Source organism: Chelonia mydas, chromosome 1 (assembly GCF_015237465.2).
Source record: "Chelonia mydas isolate rCheMyd1 chromosome 1, rCheMyd1.pri.v2, whole genome shotgun sequence".
Lineage (NCBI taxonomy): Eukaryota > Metazoa > Chordata > Testudines > Cheloniidae > Chelonia > Chelonia mydas.
This window is the reverse complement of record NC_057849.1, coordinates 319,136,876-319,155,240: the sequence shown is the minus strand read 5'-3', so window position 1 is coordinate 319,155,240 and position 18,365 is coordinate 319,136,876. Positions and strand designations below refer to the sequence as shown.

The following is an 18,365-nucleotide window of genomic DNA, read 5'->3' as shown; positions in this document are numbered from 1 at the left end:
GAGAAGCTGGATATGTGTCAACAGTGTGCCCTTGTTGCCAAGAAGGCCAATGGCATTTTGGGATGTATAAGTAGGGGCATTGCCAGCAGATCGAGGGATGTGATTATTCTCTTCTATTCGACATTGGTGAGGCCTCATCTGGAGTACTGTGTCCAGTTTTGGGCCCCACACTACAAGAAAGGTGTGGAAAAATTGGAGAGAGTCCAGCGGAGGGCAACAAAAATGATTAGGGGACTGGAACACATGACTTATGAGGAGCGGCTGAGGGAACTGGGATTGTTTAGTCTGCGGAAGAGAAGAATAAGGGGGGATTTGATAGCTGCTTTCAACCACCTGAAAGGGGGTTCCAAAGAGGATGGATCTAGAGTGTTCTCAGTAGTAGCAGATGGCAGAATGAGGAGTAATGGTCTCAAGTTGCAGTGGGGGAGATTTAGGTTGGATATTAGGAAAAACTTTTTCACTAGGAGGGTGGTGAAGCACTGGAATGCCTTACCTAGGGAGGTGGTGGAATCACCTTCCTTAGAAGTTTTTAAGGTAAGGCTTAACAAATCCCTGGCTGGGATGATGTAGTTGGGGATTGGTCTTGCTTTGAGCAGGGGGTTGGACTAAATGACCTCCTGAGGTCCCTTTCAACCCTGATATTCTATGATTCTATGTAGCCCTTTTGTATACAATTCAATTGTTGTTTACTTTTAGCGATAATAGAATAAATGTTAGTGCTACACTTGTTAAAATAAATTTGTGAGTTGGCAATAATTTTCTTTAAGACATAAACACTGAACATCACCAGTCATTTTTCATTTAAGCATGTAAAAAATAGAGTGCTCCAAAGAGTTTAGTTTGTGTTGCTATGGTGACAAACACAGTATTTGTCCCAATATTTTTGGAGCGTCTAGCACTCGAAAATGGCAGGGAAGAGAGAAAAATGATGTTTCCATACCTGTTTGATTTTTTTCTTCAATCTTACCTACCCACCCCTGGAGTGCGTATAAACAGAAGCATTGATTTGTATATGACTATTTTTCTAATATAAGTGACTCAAGGCAGGTGAGCTCCCAAAAGGGAAAAAAAGTTACATAAAAATATGTTATATCCAAATAATGTACCAAATTTTCTTGGATTGAACATTTTCAGTGTCTGGCAGTTTTAAGCAACAAGAATAAATTGAATGGTAGTTCAGTCTGAAGAAAATTCTTTAAGGATTTTTGAAAAGCATTTTATTCTCCTTGGGAAATGCTATGAATTTTCTCTTTTCCCATTAGACAAATTCTGTAAGGCAGTTTCAGGTATGTGATTTGTACAGACTTTCAAGTACAGCCTGTAAAATTCAATAAATCTTGTCTGCTCTTCTGCTTCATTCTTGATAGCATATAGGCAATACTATGTGTACATTTATATAACATATTTATAATTATAAATGGAGTGGTAGTGACATTGTATTAAGGTTACCTAACATGTTCCATGAGTTTGAAGTAGGATTTTGAAATCTAGTAGGTTGGTAGTCCTCGGTTGGGGCCTTTTTGCTGTGCCTGTAAATATCTGTTCAGATTTAGCTGTGGTTTATAAGCCAGAGAAAATCACCCTTTGCTTATGCACAGTGGAACTCTTTTCCCCCCCAACACTAGATGTGAATTTTCTGAGTATTCCAACAGTTCTCTGCACGCTCCCAAGCCCTGTGGAACCTCAAACGTCATTTTGAAGCAGCTGAGACTAGAGCCCCCAGATCTTCCCTATGTAGTTACTGTCTCTCATAAAGAATCTATGATCTTTGTGGTTAGGTATACTGACTTGAAATGGGGCTACTCCTGCATATGTAAGCCGCTAGTCCAGTGAGTTACGTGCCTTCTTCTAGTGGCTGGAGGATAACTGCCTACTTCTGCTTTCAGCTAATGGATCTATTTTTTTTAACTCAACTGATAGGGGTTTGTAGGTCCTGGGTTCAGACCCATGATAACCCCTGGGTCAGTTGTTAGTTGCACATTGATAGAATTTTTTTATTTACCAGAAAGAAAGAGAGAATAAATAAAAAACAATATTAAAGAACATTAAGACTGCGAAGTCAAGCACGCAAATAACAATTAATGTTGCCTTGGCAATCTTAATTCTTCCCTCTTGTATGTAGGCATTAATCTTTGAATTGCATGAACTTATTACTTTTTCCACAGAATGCTTGTCTTCACAGGTGTATAAGATTGATGATAGTAAATTAGATTTATTTGCGTATCCTCTGCCTTATTTGCTGCAGAACATGGAAGATGTGTAATGGATAACAGAGTTGCAAAGAGCCTTATTGTTAAGGCACTTGACTCTGACCCAACTGAACTGATTTTCAACTCTGGTTCTGCCATAAACTCTCTCATTTTGCTCAAAGCCATTTAAATGAGAACTTTCACAGGTAATTGGAAATGAGTTCTTCATTTTCTGGGTGCCAAACTTGAGACATCTATAGCTGAGGAGTGCAGAGGACTCCTAACTCCAGCTGAAGCCAGTGGGAGCTGCAGTTTTCCATCTGTAAAATGGGGATGATAATTCCTCACCTCATTGGGCTTTTGTGAAGCTAAATATATTGTTTCTGAGGTGCTTAGGTACTGTGGAGATGAGCGCCACAGAAAAGCCCATGGGGACATTTTTAAAAAAAATCTTTTTGTTCCATTGAGGTTGTGAATGGTATACGGTAAATTGGGCACGAGGCCACAAGTTGAATGTTGAGGACAAACGGAATATTGAACAGCTTCCTATTCTGAGTGGGAGAAAACAGTATGTAATTAAAGACAATATCATAATGTATGCATACAGGACGGCTAAATTAAGATTGCATGGTCAGGTTTAATTCTGTCTCTTCCTAGCTTTGGAGTCCTTGACTTTGTAAAGCATGTGTGTGTGTGTAAATAACATGGAACAACCCACCCATGCTACTAAATATTATGTTTCATACAAGTATATGTATGAAACATAATTTTTAGTAGCACCTCAAGGCCTCAATTGGCATCCAGAGATTTTAAGTCCAGAAGGGACCACTGTGCTCTGGTTTGACCTCCTGCATAACACAGGCCAAAGAATTTAGTCGTTTTCTGATATTAAGATCAATAATTTTGTGATTGAACGAAAGCATCTCCTTTGAAAATCTTCACAAATTTTAAGTAATGGAAAATCCCCCACATCTGTGGGTAGAATCGGGCCCCATTGTGTTAGGCACTGTACATACACACAGAAAGACACAGTCCCTGCTCTCTAGAGTTTACAGTATAATTCAGGTTTCCAATTTCCTGTTTTTTCATGCTTCATACTTTTCCTTTACTATTCAGTTGGTCTTATACTGGACCTGGTTACACTATCCTAGATGACCTAGGATTGCACTTGTGGAAGTGGTGGTCTCTAGGGAGATACCCACGCCATTGCCAGTACTCTCCACCAGCCAAGGTATCACAAGGCGAACACTAACAATGCCCCTGCTGATGGAATCTGAAGCATCCTACTTCTCTGATGAGCTGGAGGCTCAAACACTGGCTCCTCCACTGCTCAAAGGCATGCAATTAGCCCTGGTGGGGTTCCTGAGTCTCTTGGGGACCGTCACACTCCCACAGGGCACATTACAGAGTTCAGGAGCAATGGTACCCTTTCCCTTTGGCACCTGCTCCTTACTCTTAAGATCACACACACTGGCCCTATTGGGATTCTTGGATCCTTACTTCAGACCTCCCAACCTCAAAGGATCCAAGTTCAAGTTCAGACAAAGGTCACTGAGTAGAAAGGTGTGTCAGCTCTTTCAGGAGTTGTCAGGGTTCCCTCTCCACTCTGAACTCTAGGGTACAGACGTGGGGACCCACATGAAAGACCCCCCTAAGCTTAGGTTAAAAACTTCCCCAAGGCACAAATTCTTCCTTGTCCTTGGAACGCTATCACTGCCACCACCAAGTGAGTTATACAAAGATTTAGGAAAAAGACCACTTGGAGTTCCTGTTTCCCCAAAATATCCCCCCAAACTCTTTCACCCCCTTTCCTGGAGAGGCTTGAGAGTAAACAAGGTCAGCAGCCCCTTGGGTTTTTAGGACACTAAAAACCAATCAGGTTCTTAAAAGCAGAACTTTATTATAAAGAAAAAGTAAAAGAAGCACCTCTGTAAAATCAGGGTGGAAGGTAATTTTACAGGTAATCAGATTCAAAACACAGAGGATTCCCCTCTGGGCAAAACTTTGAAGTTACCAAAAAAAAAAAACAAAAAACCCAGGAATAAACCTCCCTCTTAGCCTAGGGAAAATTCACAATCTAAACCAAAAGATAATCTAACGCATTTTCTTCCTATTACTTACAATTTGTAATATTAGATGCTTAGTTCAGGTATGGCTTTAGGAGATGTATTTTCCATGCCTTGATTCCTCGCGGTCGCAGAGAGAGAAAAAAAAAAGCCCAAAACAAAAACCTTCCCCCACAGATACTTTCATATCTTCTCCCCTTATTGGTCCTTTTGGTCAGGTGCCAGCCAGGTTATCTGAGCTTCTTAACCCTTTACAGGCAAAGGAGTGATTTTATGCTACCCTTAGCTGTATGTTTATGACAGGAGTATTATTTTGAGGAGGATCAATTCTAACAGACAGATCCACTTAATTACCCCATGCAGCACTTTCATCCTCAGGGCCTGATGAAATGGGGCACCGGGCTCACTGTCAGGCCTCACCATCATCACCTGATGACTACAAGCAGTTACAGGACCTCCTGCAGAAGATTGTGGAGTCACTCCAGATTCCCCTGGAGGAAGTCCCAGGACTCGACTCACAAGTTGCTAGACATCCTTCTGCCTTCAGACCTAAGCAAGGTGGCACTTCTGATCAATGAAGCTATAATGGAGCCAGCCAAGATGGTCCGGCATATCCCAGTCACCTATATCACCACCCCAAAAGACAGAGAAAAAGCATTTCTAATGGCACAGAATATTTGTTTTCTTGCCCCACCCTGAACTCTGGTGGTTCAGGTTGTTGCTGAATGCCTCAGTCTGAAGGTATCACTCCCTCTCCAACCAGAAGGTTTTTGGAAGGCCTTAACAGAACCTTTCCTCTGGGACTCAAACAGATGCCTATTAGGAACCTTAGTCTAGTTTTGTCAGTGCTCACGGATTCTGATTTCAAACACTTGGCCTCCTGCTCTCTTCTTCATCTGTCTCTGATGGTAGATTTCTGACTGCAGTCACTTCCATCAAAAGAGAAGGTGAGCTCAGGGCCGTTATGGCAGACCCTCCGTACGCTGTCTTCCATAAGGATAAGGTTTCTTTGAGGTTACACCCCAAGTTAATGCCACATAAATCAGGTCTTATACCGGCCTATATTCTAACCAAAACCTCACAATGCCAGAGAAGACAAGACCCTACATTCCTTAGATGTCCGTTGAATCTGAGCTTTCTACCTGCAAAGGACAAAATCCTTCAGGAAATCTTCCAGACGTTTTGTTTTCATAGCTGAGAGTCCGAAAGGGGAAAGAAGTCTCCTCATAGACTCTTTAAATGGATCTCCGGTTACACCCTGCTTTGCTATGTGTTGATGGAGCGCCTCCACCTCAAAGTGCAAGAGCTCACTCATCCAGAACCCAGGCTACTTCAAAAACTTCTCTTCTGGGATTTCCCGTCCTGGAGACCTATAAAGTGGCAACGTGAGGCTCTGTTCATACATTACACCCGGATACAAGCCTCTGTATGGCAATCCTGCAGTCTGTGGTGCAGCATGGTTCCTTGTACCCTCCTCGATGAATACTGTGTGGGAGTCACCCACAGTAGCAGTACCCATGGCGACCACCACTTGAAGAAGAAAAGAAAGTTACTCACTTTACAGCTCTCAGCTGGAGGGGCATGTCAGACTTCCTAGGGGAGTGCGGCAAGCCTTCCCATTCATGGGGTTGCAACTCCATGTTTGGCCTGGCCATCCTTCCGTTGTGAAGGAGAGCTGGCTGGGCTAAATTTGAGTGTGTGGTATTGCGACCTGTGCAAGGGGTCTTAACACCCTCTATCACTCTCCAGTGCTGAAATTGAGAAATGCTGCCCTGGAAACTTTATGAATATTAAGGTATGTGCTTTTAAAAGGTTTCCTTGCCTAGGCACAGTTGGCAGAGTCAAAGGGACAAATTATTTAAAGCAGAATCCCCTTTACTGGAATCAATGTATTAATGTGCCCTGTGCCATCTAGATTATATTGGAAATTCCCATTTTGTAAGGGGGGGTGGTGCTCCAAATTTAAAAATGAAGTTGGGTAGGGGAGCATGGTTCAAAAAAGATATTAAGCTCCTGCCTTACAGTAAAGGAGTGTTTAGAAGTGTGGTCCCTATTGTCATTCCACTACCCATATTCCTTCCTATCTGCTTCGGACCTTTTCCTAAGGTGATTCACAGTAGAAAAGAACTGGAGAGGTGACTCCCCTGAGGCCCTTGGTTTGGCATGTTGATAGTAAAAATTTTGCAGTCTTAGGCGCCTGGAGTGCAGGTGCACTCACAGTGGCATATCCATAGGGACCACACATCTTGAAGAATTCCAGCTGTTGTAAGGTAGGTAACCTTCGTTTTCAGCGTGACCACTGTTGCTGCAATTGTTTTCACAAGTTACTTTATGGCGGTAGGAAAAGAAGGGGCAGCGTTTCATGGCAGCTCAGTGAATGACTTGGCAACACTGTCAATTTGCATTGTATTAAGTCTCACGCATACATATTGCATGAGGCTGGATTCCCTAGTGCAATTATGTCTGTGCTTCTTACCATTTCACCTCACCCAGCATATCTTTTTCAGTTAAGAGAAAGTTTGCTTGTGACTAGTTCTTGCTATTCCTGCTAATGCGCACACATGCAAAACATAGAATAAGAAACGCCCTCTGTGTATCTTTTTTCTCTCCCATATTCGCCTGTAGCTACCTGTATCAAATATGATTGAAGATCACCACTTGTGATCATTTGCATGACATTTTTTAAACTGGAGCTAGTTTTCCTTGTGTTTGCCAATGCACTTTAACTTGCCTTATTTGCCAGACTTTAAGATCTGTTTCAGCATCTAACGGCAGAAGTTGGATATTCCCTAGAACTATAGAAATTTGGTCACTTTCTAGACAGACCAGTTTAGTAGTGTAAACAGTGTATAAATCCTAACCTCTCACATGTAAATGCAAAATCCCCTGGAACTTTGTTTAGTTTCTTATTTTATCCCACTTAGATAATATGGCAGAGAGGGCCATCGCTACCTGAGCACCTCACAATCTTTAAGGTGTGTATCCTCATGACACCCTTGTGAGGTAGGGAAGTGCTATTATCCCCATTTTACAGATGGGGAAATGAGGGCCTTGCCCAAGCTCACACATGAAGCTAGTGGTGGTTCAACCCAGCTTTCCAGAGACCTGGGTAAGCACTATAGATGCTGACCCATGCTTCAGATCCTTTCCTGAACAATATATGCCCCTGGGGATAATACAAGTGTTCTTCGGGAGGACTCTTCTTTACAGTCGCTTCAGACTTGGTAACTGAAAAGGTCGAAATGAGAAGTGACATTTCTGTCAAATGTCCCTAGGCAAATGACTCTAAAACTATTAGTATTCAGGCTGTTATGCTGGAGGTAAGCTGTCTGGATGTTCGTGTAGGTTTCCCTTTAGCAATATGGAAAAATATTCTTTTTCATACCCTTCACTGAAGATTACCTGATTTTATTTCTCAGAATGGCACTAAAACAAGAAAGTCATGACTAACCTGCTGCACTGTGAAACCAGGTACACCTAGGGAATAATTATCTATGACCTACAAGGCATAAAACAGGAGGCAAGTTACCATGGAACTCAGGATATCACAACTGATCTGCTCAATTGGCACTGTCACTGGCATTGTCAACCAGTTTCTTAACAAACAAAGGCTTAAAATACTGTAACTCATTTGTACTTTGTATGCATTTTGAATATTTAAAGCCATTGAAATGGGCTAATATTTTTTCTGTTATGTACAGGCTTGATATTTGATGCACACTAACCTGTTAAGCAAGGGCATAGTAACCCATAGGCAACCATTTTAAACTTAACATTAAGCACCTTGAACCAAAGACTGAAAAACAGTCGAGTTGAATGAGAGAGTAGGTTAGGCCAGGACAATTTCTGGAACCAGATTCCCCATTGCTAAATGAGAGAGGGCATTCACATAACACCTTTCCTTGAGGGTCAGTAACCTTTGACTTCACAAATACTGGTTATGATTAGAGTACGTGTATTTTCTAGTCCGGAAAGTGGATCTCATAAGTTAATACCCAATGCATGTCTGAAGTATGGACCATTCTACATGATGCATGGGGGAATGCACGGTGGCCCTTAGCTTCTTAACAAAAATATATATTTTATTGGTAAAATCTTATTTCACTGCAATGCTAGATCTCTAGAGGTTACTACTGGGATTATATACCAAAGGACTTCATGGGGATGGAGCTGTTATTCTGCACTTATTATTAGCAAATTATTTAGATAATAAGGACTAAGGAATTGGTACTGTCACAATTCCCGCACTAACTGCATCTCCCGCACTACCTGTATCTGACCCCTTCATGGCTTCCTGGAGGGCACCCCACAGGCTTCTAGCTGTCACATTTCTTAGGGGAAGAGTCCTGCAGGGATTTAGGCTGCAATTCCTCCAGCAACTCACTGTGATTATTCCAGCAGGTCTGAGTTTAGTTCAGCCCGTACAGCTCTGCTGTCTCTCGGTCTATGACAGAGTTAACCAGTGACCATCCAGCCTTCATAAAGCATTTTTTATTTATTTATCAAAAGCATTACAGAGAGAACCTATATGATAAAGTACTTATATGCAGTTCTTGGCATCTTCCATGTGGAGACAAAGGCCTTGATCCCCTAGGGGAAATGTGATCCACAAAGCCCGAGTGAGGCACCTAAATTCCTTATACAATGAATGGCGAGAGAAAGGTGCCTTAGAATGTGAGCCCTGAATCCAGCATGCTAGGCAGGGAGCTGCCTATATTAGCTTATGGGAGATGCAGATGACAGGGGTATGTCCTAAGCCCCGTTTCTCTCACTGAGAGAGACACCTAAGTCCAGGCTGTGAGGGGATGCCTCTCTCTGCTGGCAATCCATATTCCTTCCCCTAACTTGCATGAGTGGCTAGATCCAGTAGGCATGGTCAGAGGCTATCTCACTCCACAAAAAAACAGCCCGGGGAGGGGAGGAGAGCCTTCTTTATAACCTTTAACCCACTGGCTAGGGTACTCAACTGAGATGAGCCAGGTCCCCGGTTCAAGTCCCCTATTTGCCTGATGGGGAGAAGGGATTTGAACAGGGATCTGCCACCTCTCATGTGAGTGCTCTAAGCACTGGACTGTAGAGTGATTCTCACTTTCTCCAGCCCAATTAAATTAAATAATTGAATGATTAAATATTAAGTGGAACAACTTTAATAGAAGAGATTGAAGGAGCCCCCCCCCATTAGAATATTCCATAACCTACTGGTTAGCTCACCTGAGAGGTGAGAAATCAGTGTTTAAATCCCTTCTCATCAGGTGGGGCGGACTTGAATTGAGGGTCTCCCACATCCCAGGTGAGTACTCTTACCATTGGGCTAAAGATTATAAGGGAGGGCTCTTCCTCAGCTGTGTAGTGTGGAGTTAGGTGATGTCTGATCATGCCCATGGGATCAGGCCCTGCACTTGAATTAGGGGAAGGAATGTCTATAGTCCCTTGGCTTGTGGGTCACTCTAGACTTAGATGGGAGAGAGGTTTCTGGACACCTAGAGGGAGGCAGCAGTGCACACGCCCAGAGGCAGAAACACAGGTGCTGAGGGAACTTTTACTGCAAAAGCTTAGAGGCCAAATGAGTTTAGATGCCTGCTGGTTTAGGCGACAGCTGAGGAGGTGTTCTGTGGATTGCAGTAATCCTGAAAACAGGGCCTAAGAGTTAAGCACCTGAGTGCCTTTGTGGATCTAGGCTAAAGTACTTCACACTCTTTCCACAGGCCTGTCTTGGTCACAGTTTCATGTGAGGTCTGGGATCGAGTGAGTGTTATGTCACAATAGACGTGTTATACAGTTCTTTGAGTTTGCAGGGTCTCTTGAACCGGGTTCACAGTTTCCCCCAAGGGGCAAGGCTGCTCCCGATTTGCTACCTGCCTAGGGGTTTGCATTTATTTCCACCCCCCAAACACCTATGATTTTAGTTCCTGCTTGAAGCTCCTGTAACTCCTCCCCCATGAAGCAAAAAGCAAACCTAATCCACAGAGATACCTATAACATTTATAAGGATGTTTCAGTAGAAGCTCAGAGTTACGAACACCAGAGTTACGAACTGACCATTCAACCACATACCTCATTTGGAACCGGTAATACATAATCAGGCATCAGCAGATACCAAAAAAAAAAAAAAAAAGCCAGTACAGTACTGTGTTAAATGTAAACTATTAAAAAGATAAAGGGAAAGTTTAAAAAAAAAGATTTTACAAGGTAAGGACATTCTTTCTGTGCTTTGTTTAATTTAAATTAAGATGGTTAAAAGCAGCATTTGTCTTCTGCATAGTTAAGTTTCAAAGATGTATTAAGTCATTGTTCAGTTGTAAACTTTTGAAAGAACCATAACGTTCAGAGTTATGAACATTTCAGAATGACGAACAACCTCCGTGCGCGAGGTATTCGTAACTCTGAGGCAATCTCAAAGATATTCCCTGTGTCTCCAATATCTTTCACAGGCACTGTCTGAGGACACCTGAGCAAAATTTTACAGAGATTTGCTGTTAACTGTTGAATGCTTTGCAGTACAAAGGAAACAGGACTCAAATTAGCTTTGATAATTGTTGTCTGGATCAATCTAGTTTGCCTGGCAGTTAAGTGGTTTTTAGTGATTTTGTTGTTAATGATGATGCTGCCTTTAGGTCTCGAGAATTTGGTCTTGTAGAATTGTCCTAAACTTTCCTTTAAAGTTAGCAGGAAATAGTGACCATCTCTCAGGTTAGCATAAAAACTGAGCACTTTCTGTGATAGTTCTTTACCTTTAGATGGAATTTCCAGGAGAACAATATTTAGTGTTACAGTACTTGCGTTGTTAATAAGATTGAGGAGATGGGTACAGCTCAGCAATATTTATCTGACCAGGACCCCTATTTTTATGGACTTTTGATGGATCAGTATGGACATTTTCCATTATACTATAGCACTTTTGCCACTCTAGAATCCTACCAGCTTTTGGGGCCTTTTAAGCGACAGCTGCAGTTCTCTCTGCAATTCTAAGGGCTCCAGATGCCAATGCTAATATTGAAGCTGTGATTTGGCGGGGGGGGCGGGGGGAGATATGTGGGAAGGTTCTAGCACCTTTCCTTGCAAATGTAATGTTGAAAATACTAATGGCCAGTGTTGAAAGTGTATCACTGTGAGTATTTTCCAAAGAAAATGAATCCCCTTCATGCAACCCCATTCAGGGCTGCCCTTTGGAACTTGAACAACCCATGTCCAGGAGGTCCGTCATTTCTAGGGGTCAGAGATAATATCAGACGAGTTTCTTTTGTGTATCCAAAAGAGATGTTCAAAATTTATTGCAAAATATTTTTATATAAAATTTGTTTCTAAGTTCACAAAACTTCTGGTTAATTGCGTCACATTTAAAATGAAATGAAATATTTATTGAAAATACTTTCCATTAATTGGATGTCTGCACTTCATTTTGCCAGTAAAATGCCTAGCACATGTTGAGTGTTATATAAGTAGTAATTCAGTTTCTCCTTACTTTGAAGAGAGACCTACTTTATTCTTCTTGATTTGCTCTTGTCTTTTGATGCCCAGTGGTCCTAATAGCATTGCGAAGCCCTTGGAAAAGGGAATAGTAAGCATGGATTAAATAACAAATTATTCAGTTTTTGTTCACTTCAAATCATCTTCAGTTCAGGTGCCATTCTGCAGTTATTCATTTTGTTTCTTCTGCTCTTCAATATATATACACCTTTGAGTCTTGCTTGATTTTGGCAGTTGATACCCAAATTTGTGCTGTCGGGTACAGTACATCTCTTTGAAGCAAGGCTCTGATGGGAAAAAGTCAATGACATATGAATGTGTTTATCGTTATCTGTGCTGACATTTCTATGTGCTGTAAAGAAGCTTGACTGCTGTAGAAAACTAGTGTAAAGGAAAGTGGGAGTGAGGCTTCCAGAAATCATTTGTTTAGTTCACTGTGTTTTGGATGTATTATTAATACTTAAGACTTCACGTGCTCTCTGAAACAGAGATTTTTCTTCCTATGTTTGAACAGCACTAGGCACATTTCAGGTGGCACTGCAATCTAAGAAATCCTCTTGATTTATGGTGGGATTTTGCAAAGTGCCTAAGAGAGTTTAGTACAAGTCTTATCAACTGAATCTTGTGAGTAAAGAACAAATGCACTTCTTTTATTACTGCAAGATATATATTAAAAAACTGGAGAATGGGATTTCACCTGATGGATTAGGTGTTTTCTGGCATATAACAACACTGTACTAATATTGCATGTGCTGAACCACCAGGCTTTATTGGTGTTTCAAAGAAATGTCACTTTAAATTACAATAGCCACTCTACTGTTTAATCTTGTATTAATTATACAATTGTTTGTTGGCCAGAAGTGGTTATTTAAGTATGAGATTCTGTAGATTCTTAATAGGAAATATTGCTGCTCGATGATTATATTTATCCTATACATGTGTATAGTCACATAATGAGCCCTTTGTACCCATGCTAAAGGATGGACATTTTGTCGTGTGTATGAGAGGGAGATGGAAGGAGGAGCTGTCTCATTGGTGGTTCACTACTCTGTGTCACAATTCTTGTCAGGCCTGACGTATTCACTATACTTTTGTTATGATATATACCCAAAAGGTAACTTATCATTTGAAAAGTAATAACTCACTACTCATTAATATTCTTGAGTCATGTATGTACAGGAGTGTACAAAAACTTATGGATATGTACCAAAATTATATTCTTAAAATGTGTTGGGCAAACAATGTATAAGCCCAGTCCACCCTAGACAAAGGAATGTGTTTGTTTGAGTGACCAGCCTGGTTGTCAGGCAGACACAATGAAGATACATTTACATAAAAGGTAAACAAAGCTATCAGCCTAGCAAGTGGGAGAGAGAGCCTCTGAACCTCAAATGCTAAGTCACTGAATCAACTGATTGTGTACAGTATTACTGTATTATCAAAGTATATCAAGTAAGGTCTTTATGAAAGCTAATGATGCATTGGAGATTAATATCACTGTAAAATGTATGTATCCACACTATATGAGGAATTATGAATACTTACTTATATTATGCTTTAAAGACTGTGAACAAGCACAAAGAGAAACAAGCTTTCTGCCAGACAGGAGGGAAGAGAGCTATCTCAAGTGAAATTAAGCAAGGCATGACCAAAAACAATGACACCCCTGTTTACATACAAATCAGCAGGGGGATGGGAAGCCCACAGGAAGGGAAGAACAGCAGGATGTCATCCTGAGTCTGGGGACAAAACATTGAGTTTGGGGAGATGTAAGGAGAGAGAAGAAACCATCTTGGCATCCATCACTGGACAGACACAAGGGGCCAGAGCTCTTGGAAGCGGAGAAAGATGGGTGTTTCAGCCTGGAGGGAAGGGGGTGGGTGGGTTTGAAGTCTCTGTGAACTGAATATAGGTGAGAAACTTGCTTTCACCTAGGAAGAAATGGGAAACCAGCATCTTGTACTTCCGTGGAAGGTCCTGACTGAGAGAAAGTCAGCCATGACTGGAATAAGACAGGCTGGTAAGAAGTCTACCTTGAATGAAGGCTATAGCTTGTTGAGTTAAGTCTTAGCCACTAGAAAGCGTATTTTATTTGCTTGAAACCACTTTGTCTTTATTTCTTGTTCTTAAACTCACTTAAAACTGAAGTCTTTTGTTTTATAAACTTGTTTAACTTTTAATCTAAACCAACCCAGTGCTGCATTTAAATTCAAGTGATTGCTAATTCTGGTGAAATTAATAAACTGTGCTTTAGTCTCTTTACAGGAGCAATGGACATTATTATTACTCTGAATCTTTCAGGAGAGGGCTGGACATTTTAGGGCAGACAGTTTTGGGGAAATTCAGGACTGGGAGTATGTTGGGGTCACTTGGTTAGTAGTAGCCAAGATTGGTGGACACCACTGTGTGGCTGTGGTGTAAGAATCAGGCTGCTGGAGTCAGAGTTCCTGAATTGGGACTGCTCAACACATACACACACTCATGCGTGCTTGTGTGCTGACTGGGAGCGTCCAAACAGGGAGCTACTGCAGCAGAACATTTTAAAGTATCCAGGGTTACAGGACAAGTGATGACACAACCCCTTACTGGTCTGAACTGCACCACAAAATGTGACAGTCTGTGTGTTTTGCTTGTTGTGTAACACCTTAGTTGTATGAGCATAGGTTTCTCTCCAGTAACTACCATTGCCACCTGAGCCCAAGAATAAAAAGGTTGAAAGGAAGACTCTCTTGCTTGTCCTTTGACCTCCATGATCTTTGTCAACTGAAGGTGGAAAATGAGCCTCTTTTTCTTAATTCAATTTCAATGCAGCAGCATAATTTGGATACAGATGTTGAAGTGAATGGCTGCTGTCTTCCCCTAAGTACAGTCTCGATATCTCACGTGACTCAGCTTGCCTGTAATTGGAAGGGTCAAAATTGCTTATAAATATCAATCTACATATTGTAGCAGACTGGGGTTGATATTGCGCTGATTTCGTCTGGATTTATTCTCCACTCTGGTTTACAAAGAAGAATCAGTCAGTGTGGAAAAAATTCAGTCTCCATCTTAATAGCATTAGACATGGCATCTCCTGAGATTTGTAGTTCGTAAAATCCTAGTTCTCCATTGCTGTGGTAGAGATGCTGGTGGAGGATTTGAGTGCATTAAGATTTTTTTCTTGAGGTAAACTTTTAGTTCCAGGGGCAGTATAGAAAAACAGACATCTGTCAGTACCATTTTCTTCTTTAGAATAGAAATGGTTTTTCTTTTATGAAATTCAACGTCAGCTCATTTTTTAACACTTCACAGATACAGTTTATTAGGTGAGTTAATAAAATGGAATGTACGAGAATAAAATAATCATTTCAGGATGGGTTGATTTAATTCAAAGCAAATTGCCACCAATTTTAATCATGATTTAAATCAGCAAGCAATAAACCTTGATGGAACCTAATCAATTTTAATCTTGTTTTGCATTTGTACTTTTAAGTTATCCTAAAGAAAGGGACATGTTGATTTGCAACTAAATACAACCTGTCCTCTAAATTTGGTACTTCTTTTTGTAACCAGGAGGATACTTTATACACGTTTGTTTAAGCAATTATAGAACTTAACATTTATTCAGCATTTTAATTTTTACATTTTGATTAGAAAATGGTTAGTGATGCATTTCTTTATTATTAGATCAATTTTTGACGTGTGATTTGTGTCAAATTCTGTTTGGAAGGAAATTGGAATTCAATTAATGCACAAAAACATCATTTTAAAGTTGTTTTTTACTTAGATAAGCAACTTTAAATGTGCTGGATACAACAGGAAGAAAACGTTTCTCAAAACATGTTTTGAATTTAAAACGAATTGATTTGTTAAACAAGGGAAGTATTGTCTGTAGTTTAGTGAATTGAACTGACTGTTTGTGGTCTCCATGTCCTTCAAGATTTTAGAACTAGTAGATCTCCTCTCTCACCACATAATGTTTATCCATAGATTGGAAGAGGAAAACAAGCTTTCCTGCTTTTTCAGCTCCCTGTCAGTTTCACTTTGAATGAAATTTAATTTTCCTTTGCATGGAAGGAGAGGCTATTGATGTCAAAAGCTGGCTTAGCACTTCAGACTCTGGTTCCAAGTGCTTAGCTACTGACTTCCACAATTCAGTGGTTTTGACTTCATTTAAAACTTTAAAAACAAATGCATAGTGCTCAATTTTTTAATTTAATTCAAATTATTTTAATAGATTATATTCTGTCCTTAACATAAATTGTTATAATTTCAGATTTAATTTCAAATAGGTCTATGTTTAAAAAGAAAAAATATACTTAATTTAAATTAAAAATAAAACCCAAAGTAAATAATTTTTTAAAATGTGTTTAAAAATAAATCATTGATTTTTTATCCCCCCTGCATGATTCTCAAATGGCCTTGATCTTATATATTTCAAAGCAATAAAATTGGTAAAGGCTTAATTCTGGGAGGTGCTGAAAGCTCTCAAGACCCCACTGAAGTCAGTGGCATTTCGGCATGTGCAGTAGTTGCAGGAACAAGCCCTATCTGCACTCTGTTTACCCTTTTCTAATATACCCTGTATACGTAGAAAAATCATTCTGAAAACCTTCATGATAAATAATTCCAGTTTAAAGAAACATGTAATTGCAGCAGTCTTACATTATACACATTTTGAAATTGAGGCAAGTACATCAACTTGCCCTTTCTTATAGTAAAAAAAAGTCTGATTAAGCTGCAAAGGTGATAATGCTCTTATCTCTCACTCTATAATTGCATGCTATTTGTTCCTTTGAATTTTTTAAGAACATAGAGGTGCCTATATAGTGTTACCATACGTCCGGGTTTTCCCAGACATGACTTCTTTATTTATCCTCAGCCCTCAGTCCTGGCAGATTTTTTAAATAAGAGGAAATGTCAGGGATTTTTCCTTGCAGAGCAGATGTTGCAGCTCAGAAAGAGCCATCTCTATGCTCCGATTCTCCCTCCCCTAGATCCACAGCTTCCATGTAAGCAGAGCCGCCAAGCACCTCTCAGTCAGGCCGTCTTCCCCACCCCGGGGCCTCAGAGCCTGGCCAGAAGAGGTGACAGGGCCAAGCCCTGGCTCCCCACCCTGGGGAGGCTGACAGGCACTGACTGACAGGCTGGCTATGTATCCCGGGCCTGCTCCAACTCCCTGCCACTGTGACAGGGAGGTGCCCCCCACCTCGAGTATGAGGCTGCATACTCCTCCAGCACCCTCCAAATACCCCCTTCCCAGTATATACACACCTTCCAGCACACCCCCAAATACCTCCTCCCAGTACACCTCCCTCCAGCACCTTCCCAAAACCTCCTCCAGCACCCCCCAAATGCCTCCTCCCATCCCAGTACACACACATCCCTCCAGCATCCCCCAAATACCCCTTCCCAGTACACACACACACACATACCCCCTCCTAATTACCCCCTCCAACACTCTATCCAGCACCCCCTAACTGTGCCTTCCTCCTCCACTTCCCCTTCGCCATCACCCCAGCAATGTCTTCTATTTGAGAACTTGAAATACGGTAACCCTAAGTCTATATAGAACAACAACTGTCATATCAAAAGTTCAGAAGTTTTTACCAGCTAATTTTTCCTTGATAAGCAATGTAGTTCCCATTGATTCTAATTAGCTCCCCATACATACTGAAGGGAAAACAAATACATCAGTGGTGATTTGTTCTGATAAATTGACAAAATCCTTTTTTTTTTTTTAAAAGGTTATCACCACATGCAGAATACTATCATGCTGTAAAAGCTACTTTTCACTGGGAAATTGTTTGAGTGATCAGTCTATCCTGCTGAGCCAAAAAGTTGCATATACAGAGTGTTCAGCAATTAGAAGCAAGATCTAATACTATATTTCATTAGAGTTCTGTCCTATAAAAATGTATGTATGTGCACTAATGTTTTTGTCACCACTGAAATAAAAAATAAATGTAGTTCTTTTCTATTTGAGCCCTCATAAGATTTTTATTGAATTATGGTTTGGATATTTTAGAGAGTCTTAATTTGTAGTTTGTCTTTTATAATTTTTCATCAAGAGGCATATAGCTGACACATCTAGTTCTGTGGCAAAGCATTGAAATAATTTCAAGCAATGCCCATCTTTGAAAAATGCCCCTTAAGCATGACATCAACTGCTGTATCTTTTTGTCATTAGGGTATCTGTCAACTCCAAGTGTGGTATCTGTGCTAAGCCATTTCTTTGAGCTGTCAAGACTTGGTAAAGTAGTTTTCATCCACTCCTTAAAAAAATGTAAGTCCATTTCACTGAAAGTCTTCAAAATGTTATCAAAGTGTAGTGTTCAACCCACTGGAATTCAGGTTCTTCCTTCAAAATAGTCATCTTTAAAGGAGTGAAATGTCTTTGGTCTCTTAGTTGCATTAAGACACCACTTTGACAATTCCAGCTCCCATCATCCTTGAGTGTCTGAGTTGAGAGACCTTTCAGACCATTTCTTGGAGTGCTCACTTGTGGAAAAAGAAGCTGAGTCTCCTGCGTGTAATCCACACTACCTCATTCTCCTCACTTTCTCTTGAACTATTTCTTGAAGTCTGCAGGGTATCTGACTCCAGTCCCATTTTGGTTTATACTAGCGCTGTAAATCAAACCCTACTCACTGAGACACTGATT

The 18,365-nt window shown here is 40.7% G+C and overlaps 1 protein-coding gene and 1 long non-coding RNA gene across 2 annotated transcripts in view; both read left to right on the top strand.

The window, feature by feature from the left end:
• SLC2A13 (solute carrier family 2 member 13) overlaps nucleotides 1-18,365 on the top strand; it is a 317,159-nt gene that overhangs the window by 116,904 nt on the left and 181,890 nt on the right. The gene's annotated exons all lie outside the window — the stretch shown is intronic.
• On the top strand, nucleotides 13,658-17,681 carry LOC122466584. Its single transcript, XR_006292220.1, has 2 exons — nucleotides 13,658-13,742; nucleotides 17,449-17,681. It is a non-coding gene; the product is annotated as an uncharacterized LOC122466584 (long non-coding RNA).